This window comes from Cetorhinus maximus, chromosome 22, assembly GCF_964194155.1.
Source record: "Cetorhinus maximus chromosome 22, sCetMax3.hap1.1, whole genome shotgun sequence".
Classification (NCBI taxonomy): Eukaryota; Metazoa; Chordata; class Chondrichthyes; order Lamniformes; family Cetorhinidae; genus Cetorhinus; species Cetorhinus maximus.
Genome location: NC_135900.1, coordinates 77,892,751 through 77,903,323, shown reverse-complemented (window position 1 = coordinate 77,903,323; position 10,573 = coordinate 77,892,751). Strand labels below are relative to the sequence as shown.

The 10,573-nt window shown below is 46.5% G+C and overlaps 1 non-coding gene across 1 annotated transcript; it reads right to left on the bottom strand.

Moving 5' to 3' along the window:
• Window positions 1–2,282: 2,282 nt before the first annotated feature.
• On the bottom strand, window positions 2,283–2,355 carry trnar-ccu (transfer RNA arginine (anticodon CCU)). Its single transcript has one exon. It is a non-coding gene; the product is annotated as a tRNA-Arg (tRNA).
• Window positions 2,356–10,573: the final 8,218 nt, after the last annotated feature.

Sequence of the window (10,573 nt, the reverse complement as noted above, 5' to 3'; positions counted from 1 at the left end):
TTGACCATTAGAAAAGGCAACTCTTTTGGGAGTCAACCAATTAAACTAAATCAACAAAATAAGGGATAAAACAAACACAGCCCCTAAGTCAGGTCAGCTATAAAACCAAGGACAAAGTTTAAAGGAAACTTACTAACATCAAATCAAAATGTGATTAAAGGGGTCGATAAAACACCCCAGTCCCCGCGGTGCCAACCGGGCACGGAAGGTCTCGACGGTGCCGGCAGATGCCGCACGTTCCCTCTCCAGGGACACCCGGCCGCGAACATAGCCGCTGAAGAGGGCCAAACAGTCGGGTGGGACAACCCCTCAATCGCCCGCTGCCTGGATCTGTTAATGGCCAACTTCACGAGGAGGTCCTCCTCCTTCCCGGCCCCCCTCCGCACCGGGTGTCCATAGATCAGGAGCGTGGGACTGAAGTGCAAACAAAACAGTAATAAAATAACTGAAAAGTCTAGGAAGTCTCTATTAAAGTTCTGATATCACGGAGAGCCTAGTCGCATACAACGGAGCGAACCAGTCTCTGACTAACACCTCTTTACGCACATAGATATAGCAAAAGAAAAACAGAGTGCAGCCTACCACACCCTATATAAGCATGGTCCATGGACTCCACAAGACCACAAAAAGGGCAGGTATCCTGGGTGTCCGTAAACCTACACATCCTTTGGTTGTAGGGGACTGCTGCATAAAATACCCTCCACCCTAGGTCCCCGATGGAAAGTGGGAGGACACCTCCGAAGGGGGCCTCCCAACGGGGACCTCCGCCTCCGGGCGGCAACAAGGAATGCCAGGGCGTGTCCGGGCAGCGGGCGAGGGCGAGAAAATGAAAGGTGTACAGCAGCAGTCCGTACAGAAAGCTCCTCCGCGCCGTGCCAAATGACAGGGAGGGCATGTCCCCGAGGCAGCTCATATTGCGGGGCACTGGCACCCGAGGGAGGGTTTGGGGCTTGGGGCCAATGTGGAATTCTGTCCGAACAGGGGAACATTCAGGCGGAAGATCACCGTGCACCTGGGCCACCTCAAGACCTAAAATTACGTCGGGTCCTAGCACAACTGTCCTTAGGTCTCGGATGGCATCGCCCACGAGCCGGACACTCACAGACGCATGACACGCAAACTCCTGTGGGAGCATCCAGCCTACTCCTCCGCCACCCAGCACGTCCCCGATCCTGATCACCCCGGCAGCCACAGCCCTCCTCTCCACCAGACACTGAAAAGGACGGAGGGGTGGATTCCTGAGCAGCGACTCTCTGACGATAGCCGCTACTCCTGACTGGGGAGAGCTGCGTCGCGAGGCGACCACGTTCCAGGCTTTGATCAGGTCCTGGTAAAAGACGGGCAACGCCTGCAAGGAGCCACCGAGGCCCCTCTGCTCTATAAACAGGAGCTGCATGTCATAATTCAGGCCGTGCACCTGGCAGAAGAAATACGTCGTCAGGGCACGCCATGTCGGAGGGGGCTCAACGTAAAGGTATCGCTGCAGGGTCTGAAGGCGGAAAGTCGCCACCTCTGTGCGAAGGCACACCAGCGTCTGACCGCCCTCCCTAAGCGGGAGACTCAGAACCTCAGCAGCGACCCAGTGCAATCTTTTGTCCCATAAGAAGTCAACTAGCATTTTCTGGATTTTCGTGACAAAGTCCGGGGGAGGGGTCAAAGTGACCAGCCGGTACCACAACATAGCGGTGATCAGCTGGTTTATGACCAGAACTCGACCCCGGTAAGACAGCACTCAGAGCAGCCCTGTCCAGCGCCACAGGCGAGCGGTGACTTTCGTCTCCAGTTCCTGCCAGTTCGCCGGCCAGGATTCTTCAGCAGGGCAGAGATGGACCCCCAGGTAGAAGATGCTGGTCCTGCTCCAGATGAAAGGCCTGAGCTCCTCGGGTAGGGGATCCATCTGCCAAGGGCCGACGAGAAGTCCAGAAAATTTATCCCAGTTGATCCTGGCAGAAGAAGCGGCAGAGTAGACCTCCTGGCACTCGCACATCCTCCGCAAGTCAGCAGGTCGCTAACCATAAGTAGCACATCATCGGCATAGGCTGTAAGGACCACACCGATGCCCGGCCCGCGCAGAACTAAACCAATCCTGACAACCTCCTCCGCAAGAGGCGCAGGAAAGGCTCCACGCAAATAGAATACAATTGGCCAGACAGGGGGCAAACCTAACGTATCCCTCTTCCAAAGCGAAGGGGTGCCGTCAGGGACCCGTTAACCTTAACGAGACACTTAAACAGAAAGTTCCCTGACTGTCACAGAACATGTTTCCAGACCAAACTTTACTCCACCCCAGATGGGACTTGAACCCACAATCCCTGGCTTAGGAAACCAGTGCCTTATCCGTTAGGCCACTGGGGCTGGACAATTAGAAAGTGTAGATGTACAAAGGGACATCACATAATATCCAGACTAATGTTCAGGCAGTCTGACTATCCTGTGGGGAATCAGGTGTGGAAATGCCCCTTATGCTGTGTGAGAAGATCCAGCTGAGAGAGCTGTGTCCTCGGTGCATGGTGCTGAACTGTTTGACTGGAGCTGTGTGTTGGATATTGAGTGTGTTTATTGGAAGCATTTCCCTTCTGATTTACAGGTGGAGTTTTGTTGATGGGTCACGACTGAATATGAGAAGCTGGGTCTGTGTGGGGGCTGCAGACGGCGCTGATCACTGGAGCCCGTCCCAAGAGGAGTTCCTGGGCTCGTTGGCCATTAGCCTGTCAATCAGGATGGTCATTGTTGAAAGCAGTCTGGTGATATAGATTGTCCTGATTGGCATGCCATTTGACCAATGATTGCTCTTGTCCTGAATAACAGCCAATCGTTGGATGAGTAGGAGCTGCCAGATTGGCCAGTCCCTCCATTCTCACTGACTTTGTGCAGTGTTCTGTTTGGGTGATGTCAGCTGCTGCTTTCTTCACTTCTTCAGAACTGGCTGGAGGCTGCTGGAGAGCAAGGTCAGGTAAAGCCCCTCGTGCCTCTATGTTTAGTTTATCTTCACAAGGCCCTTCCCTTCCTGACATCTCCATGGAGTTTACCTCAGGCTTTGGTGGCTGTAGCCTTGGCTTCCCCTGTGTGAGTGATTGAGAGTGTGTGTGAGATAGAGTGTGAGTGAAAGACAGTGAGAGAGAGTGTGTTCGAGGGTATGGGAGAGAGTGAATGTGTGGGGGAGAGAGTGAGTGTGTGCGAGAGAGAGTGCGCATGTGTGTATGTGGTAGAGAGAGAGTATGAGAGTGAGTGAGAATCCTGAGACTGGGAATGAAGCAGACACACACAAGCCTGTTCTTCCTCCCTCCCCAAAAACCTATCGACACACCAGGCCGGGAGAGGAGGATCATCTACGCTGAAAGGCAACCCGCTTCTGACACCCACTTCCATATGAATTCTGCCAAGGCCAGCTCAGAGTGTGGGCTACCAGAGACAAACACAAGGTCAATGTTAGTTAAACCCAACTCCTTAGCTCAGCCCTGGTCCCCTCCCTCTTCCCTGTGACCAGGACTTGGGGCCTATTCTAGCTCTCTCTCTCTCACCTCACTGTCTCTCTCTCTCTCTCTCTGTTTCCAGCTCTTCTTAAACGAAAAGGCAGAAAAGGTTTTAATAGTTCGCTCTGTTGCTTGGCAGTTGTTAAATGTTCATTTTTATTGATGACTCATTTTTTTAAATTATTAACTTATTGCTTTGGCATTGATTATGATTTTTCCCAGCAGGTTGTTTACATTTTCTTCACAGCTGAATGTATTTTTTAATTGATGTTTAGTGTTGCTCCAAACCAGATCTCAGGCAGCTGCTGCTGGGGGTCCTGCTGAAGGGGAATGACGGGCTCCCAGGAAGCTGATTGCTTTTCAGTGATCTGGTGAAAGGGGTTATTTTTTGCTCCAGTAGAAATGGGAGGTGTTTGGAAACATTCAGCATGTCTGGTGGCATCTGTGCAGACAGAAAGAGGTCAGGGAGCCTTCGTCAGAATTAGTGCAGATCGTGGACCTGAAACGTTGTCTCTGTTTCTCTCTCCACAGATGCTGTCTGGCCTGCTGAGTATTTCCAGCATTTTCTGTTTATATTTCAGATTTCCGGCATTCTGTGGTAGTTTTCTCTCCTATTATATGCTCCATTCTGGGCATTTGAAGTGTGGATAGTTTCAGTTCAAAATGGGAAAATACTTATCACGCAATGCAAAGGGTATTTTTTTTTGTCAACAAAGCCCTCTTGTGTGGTTAGAAATAGCACATTATTACAGGTGAATTGTTGATGCTAATTTACTGGAAGGTTTTGATATTTTTAAACTTGGAAGTGAAAGCAGGAATCATTCATCAATAGAATATGTCACTGTTAGTTCAGATATTCTCACTTGCACATGGGATTGTTGTTTGCAGTGCTTGTTAGATTCAAGTCTTTTCGATGTTGCTGCCCGGATATTTCATAGGACCAGGATCAAAGAAGTGGAGCTGGTTGCATAGTATGAATGACCAAATTGTGTGTAATTGTCTGACAAAGCTGAAACCTGAGTTTTCCATGGGCTTTATAAATAGATGCGTAGAGTGCAAAAGCCAAGAAGTTTTTATAAAGCTATTGGAAACAGTTTGACCCCACTGTGACTATTGTTCACAGTTCTGAATGCCTGAAGGATGTGAGGGATGGTTAATGGGGCTGGGGGTGGTGGAGATAAGGGGCCTGGAAATAGGAGAAGCGCCAGGGACCATGATTTCTCTCTGTGGCCCTGGCTGTACCTACTCCACATGGCCAGCAGTGATTCAAGAAAGTGGCTCACTGCCACCATATCAAGGGCAATTAGGGATGGGCAGCAAATGTTGGCCTAGCCAGTGAGGCCCACATCCTGTGAAAGTATTTTTTAAAAATGAGGACCCAGCCCCTTCAGCAAAGGAGGAGAGGGAGTTGGAGGAAATCATGTTTCCTTTTCCTGTTTTACAGAAGGATTGCACTGTACTACACCAGAGAATACAGAGAGGATAGACACCGCAGATAGTTCCTGACCATCACCCAAAGAACAACTGCATAACTGGTGGGAAGACATCCAGTCTCTTCACAGCATTACTCAACGCAGAGAAGTTTGGACAGTGAAACCATCATCTGGAAATCGGCCGGGTCAGGGGAGCTTTGACATATCATCAGATCTGAAACTGGTCAGTGGTGTGGAGCCTTCCATCAGAACCAACCTTTCCGAAGGTTCGGCTGTGGGCGATCGGTCTGGGTGAGGCTGGGAAGAAGTGTGAATGGCTCCAAGTGTGGTGAGAGCTTCAATCATTCATCGAGCCTCACGAACCACTAACTCATTCCTACAGGTGAGAGGCTGTTTAAGTGTGAGGAAGGCTCCACAGGCTCATAGGATCTCCCAACACGCAAAAGGCATCTATTGCTCAACCATTAACACTAGCTTCATAGAAGAGAAACAATTCAAGTGTGACGTTTGTGACCAAACCTTCACACAATGGAGGCACCTCACAATTCATCGATGCATCCACACAGGAGAAGCCATTCAAATGTGAGGTGTGTAACAAGGGATTTGTACAGTCATCAGGCCTGGTGAAACACCAGCTCATTCACACAAGGGAGTGACCATTCATGTGTGAGGTGTGAGACAAATCATTCTCGCAGTCATCAAGTCTCCATGTGCACCAAAATTATCACATGGGGAGAAAACATTCATGTGTGAGGTGTGCAAAAAAATTGTTTTTCAGGTCATCGAACCTCCTGCTCCATCAGAGGATCCAAAGTTAACGTCTCTCCTAGTCCATCAACGCATTCACACAGGGAGAAGCCCTATCGGTGTGAGTTCTGTAATAAAGCGTACACATGGTTGTTGGACCTCCTGGAATATCAGTGAACCCACAGCTGTACTACTTAGCCAAGTTCCAGCCAATTTGTCATCAGAGTGTGACTCTCTACACAATCTCAATGCAAAGCATGTTCAGTGGTATCTGGGCACAGAACAAGAAGCAACTTTCACTCACATCAAACAACTAGTGACATCAACGCCAGTGCTGAGGTACGATGATGTCAATGATGAAGTCATCCTGCAGTAAGATACCAGTGAAACAGGAGTTGGAGCAACCCTCATGCAGCAAGGACAACCAGTTGTATTTGTATCTAGAGCATTAACACAAACTGAACGACACTGTACACAGATTGAGAAAGAAAGCCTGGCTATTGTCTTTGCTTCTGAACATTTCAACCAGTACCAGTTTGGGAGAGAGAAAGTGATGGTACCACAAGCCACTTCAAAGCATCTTCTCAAATCACTTCTATCTGCTCAAAACATTTAGGTTACGCGTTTTTGTTATTTAATTTGCAGAGATACCTTTTGAACATCGGAACATTATAAATATATATGCAATGTATGTGTCGGGAGACACAAAATTGGAACAGACTAGAAAGAACAAAGAGTTTTTTGTTCAAGTGTGATCATTTTCTTTATGGGTTATTTGTGTGGAGTAACTTGTAAATAAAAAGGGGATGTTTGGATAAATCCCTTTGTACATTGTGGCTTCCCATATTAATGTGACCTCTGATGTCATCATGTGTAAATAAAGGTTTGAGGGAAGTAATCATTTTACACACCACATGGAACATTGTTTAAAATTCAAATTGCTCCAAATATTTCTGGAGTAACATGAGTTTCCTGAAGCTTGGGAAACTGACCAGTGAAACAGAGGCAGCAGATCAGGTAGGGATTTAAACTTGTCATTGTACCATCTGAATAAACCCTCACTTATTGCAGCTGCTGCACAGTTCCCCTGGTAAATGTTTGACAGAGATTTCTAGTGTGGGAATAGCATTCCTCATCCTCAGACAATTTCAAACTGACGACATCAGTGCCGGATAAGAAGCCTCAGATGTGTTTGACAGCAGATCACAAGAGGAAGACCCACAGCATCCAAGGCAGTGATGACGTGCAGTGCTGGGATCAACACATGCAGCGGTGCACGGAGCACAGGAGTGAGAGAAACGGGACAGAAGGAATCATTTTCCTCTAGCTCTCAGCCATTTTTCTCTCTCAGATTTTAATGAAAGGAGGCAAAAATCAATTGATTAAGTTAACAACACAATGTCAAGGAAGCCATTTTGAGATTAATGATAGTGGCTTCTTCAGCCATTTTGCATCCCGCACTCTTGTGTCACTGTATTAAGATTAACTGAAAGCTTTGAATAAGCCTTGATTGAGTAATGTAATTAATGAGTTATGTTATCAACAACCTGTGTAATCAATGATTTTTGATTGATGTATTTTTGATTTATCGAAATAAACAGGAATTATTCATTGATTTTGAGTAATTAAAGTTTCAAACCCTCAATTTTGCAAATTCAAGCGGTTTTCAGTTAAAGTATGAGGACATTGCAAGGAAACTCCATGAGAGGGGGACTGAGGTATCTAGTCCCAATGAAAAGGGCTTTGTTGAAAATCAGAGTAAACCTGGTAGAGTAAAAAAGCCATTGTTCTTTATGGGTGATACATGTCTGTCGTTTTGATCTGGGTGGCATCAACTGGAAGATATCATTAAAAACCAATTAAATCAGCTCAGTGACAGTCAGGACCAATGCCCTGGCCAGTTGTGACCTGACAGTCACTGGGATGAGAATCAGAAAAAAATAGAAACATGAAGTCTTGCAAAATTGAAAGGATTGCAAGAGAAAGGCTGAAACCTTAAGAAGGCATGAAAAGACATTTGAATAATTCTGTCTCCAGGTATGGCAGGCGAATTGCTGTGGTGCTGGCTTAACAATCTAGAGATTGCAAGTTCAAATCCAACCACGGAAAGTTAAATACATAGAATTACAGTACAGAAACAGGCCATTCGGCCCAATTGGTCCATGTTGATGTTTATGCGTCACACAAGCCTCCTCTCAGCCCTCTTCATCTCACCCTATCAGCATTGTTGTGCCTTGACAAGTGATGTGTGCTAGGCGGACCAAATCCACAAGGGAAACTTGGCCACACTATCACAACGGTTTTGCAATTTGTATTTATCATGAGAGGAGTAGCGCACTGAATTCAGAAGTAATGAGTCCTCTAACACCTTTAGAGATTTTAAAAACTAAATTAAAACATTTATTAACAAAAGAAAAGATTTCAAGCACATACATAAGATTACAGTTACTTAATACGAGAACAAATCCCAAAATCCCTAATTAACTTGACTCCCAACTGCGCACACCCCTTTAAGGCAACAGTCCCAAAATAGCTTTTCAATTTAAATGGGCAATCCAGCAAGTTTACCACAGCACCCACTCGACAGTGGAATTCCAAAGGCTTTCCTCCACCTTTGGTTACTGGACACAGCAGACTGCTGCAAAGGTGGCTGGAGGCTTCCCCCAAGGCTTTTTTACACCATCTTTTTAGATCTTACATGGCCCTCCCCAACATCACCTTCCATCCTTCTTTATATATGTTTCTCTCGCTTTGATCTGTAAATTCCATTGTTCTATTTGTCTTTGGAAATTTTCTTTTCCCCATAATATAAAAAGCTTTCTTGTTGCCAATATGGTCAGTACCTTTGGGAAAAATAAACATACTGCTTGACCTTGCTTATCTTGTTAGTTGTAAACATCCCATCATCCCTTTGAAACCCAAACAACCCCTTCACTTATCTAAAAATGCAAATTTCCTTCACACCCTGCATGCTAAGCCCTCATCCATGTATACTCATTAGTGCTTCAAATGACTTTCACCCAAACCTCTCATGACAATTTCAAGCTTGCAGTCTATCTGATTCTAATTCAATTAAATCACACAGACAGAACCATCTACACTCACACCCATAAACCTACTTTACAATAAGCCACAATAATATGATGACAAAATGTTAGTTTCATGACAGCATATCCTTCTGTTCCTTTCTCCCTCAAGTGTAGCTTCCCCTTAAGGGCATCTATTCTACTTACCTTACCCACTCCATGTAGCAAAATTAATTTGACAAATGAAATTTGCTGCATAGAATCAAATTAAAAACATAAATGCTTTCACATTGTCCTAAAAATGCCAATATTGTTGTCCAGGGAAGGAAACCTGCTTCAATTGTCCCAGAGCACAGGAAAGAGCAGGGATGGAGAGAGGGGTTCAGGAGAGAGAGAGAGAGGGCACAGGACACGGGGCATCACGCTGTGACTACAGATGTGACTTGGGGAGTGACTCTGCTTGCGGAGTGACTGTGACAGAGATTGATTCTGTGGCTGGGGGAGTGGCTGTGACTTGGAGATTGACTCTGTGTCTGAAGGAGTGACTCTGACACGGAGATTGACTCTCACTGGAGCAGTGACTGTGACTTGGAGATTAACTCTGTGATGGGGAAGTGACTTGGGGAGTGATTCTCACTCCTCACTAGACCTCTCATCCCTCACCTGATGCTACATCCCTTGCTTGACCCCTCGCTTTGCCCTTCACCCCTCACCTGACCCCATGCCCCTTTCCAGCTTATTATTAATAATAATAAGGAACACCTCCAAAGTGGTGAGGGGCTGCACTGTAGACCAATATCCCTGAGGAATACCAAGGATTTTCAGACTGTAGATGGTTATTGAATGGAGATCTTGAGTTGCAGTGGGTAGCCTCCCTGCCTCTGAGCCAGAAGCTCCGGCTTCAAGACCCACTCCAACACTTCATGGCCAAGGAAGGTGTGTTCATAACACGGCCAAACAGGTTGAAAATGAATTCGTAAATCCATCCAACACACGCCAATGGCAGGCAGTAAGAGTGGGAGAGATTCCTGGTCAGCCATGTGATGGAAAGAAATTGGAGCCTCTACCACCACTATCCATAGCTCCAGACTACAACGTGCATGTAAACGTGGATAATGCCACAGCAACTCAGATTCCTTGGGAGGCATTTTGGCTCAGGTGGTTGGATGGCTGGTGTGGATCAGATTGGTGCTAACAGGACAGGGTTTGATCCCTGTTCCAGCTGGGGTGGATTTGGGATCTACATCTTTCCCAATCCTGTGGTGGAGCTCATGGCAATGTGGGTCAGACCTGCCTTTGGGCAGAGAACTCAAGAAGAAGATGATTGTTCTGGAGTGTGGCTGTATTTGAGTCAGTGGGATTTAGGATGTTGGGGGTTTTGCTTGATGTGGGGATCCTCTATCAGTACCGAGTCTGTAGGTTGTTCCTCACTCCTGGAGTCTACCCACTTTTCTCCATCAGTTTCACTTCTCCTGACACCAGGGACTTTACCACCTTTCACAGCTTCAGGAACCAGACACAAAGACAACGCTGACACTTGCAGCTCTAACTAGTTACCACTTTAAATCAAATCAAACTTTCAGGCTATAGACTTTCAGTTTACAGGGAGAAAAGCATTCTGTACACAACGTGGGTCTTAACCCTTAGAAACTGAATCTAATACAATAGAAATATTATAACTTATTGTTAACCGTGGATTAGTTCACACCCTTCTTCCTGAGTCAGAAGGTTGTGGGTTCAAGTCTCACTCTAGAGACTTGAGCACTGAGGTTGACACTCCAGTGCAGTACTGAGGGAGCGCTGCACTGTCAGAGGTACCATCTTTCAGATGAGTCACCTCTCAGCTGAGTGTGAAACAGCCCATGACACTACGTTGTAGGGGAGCAGGAGAGTT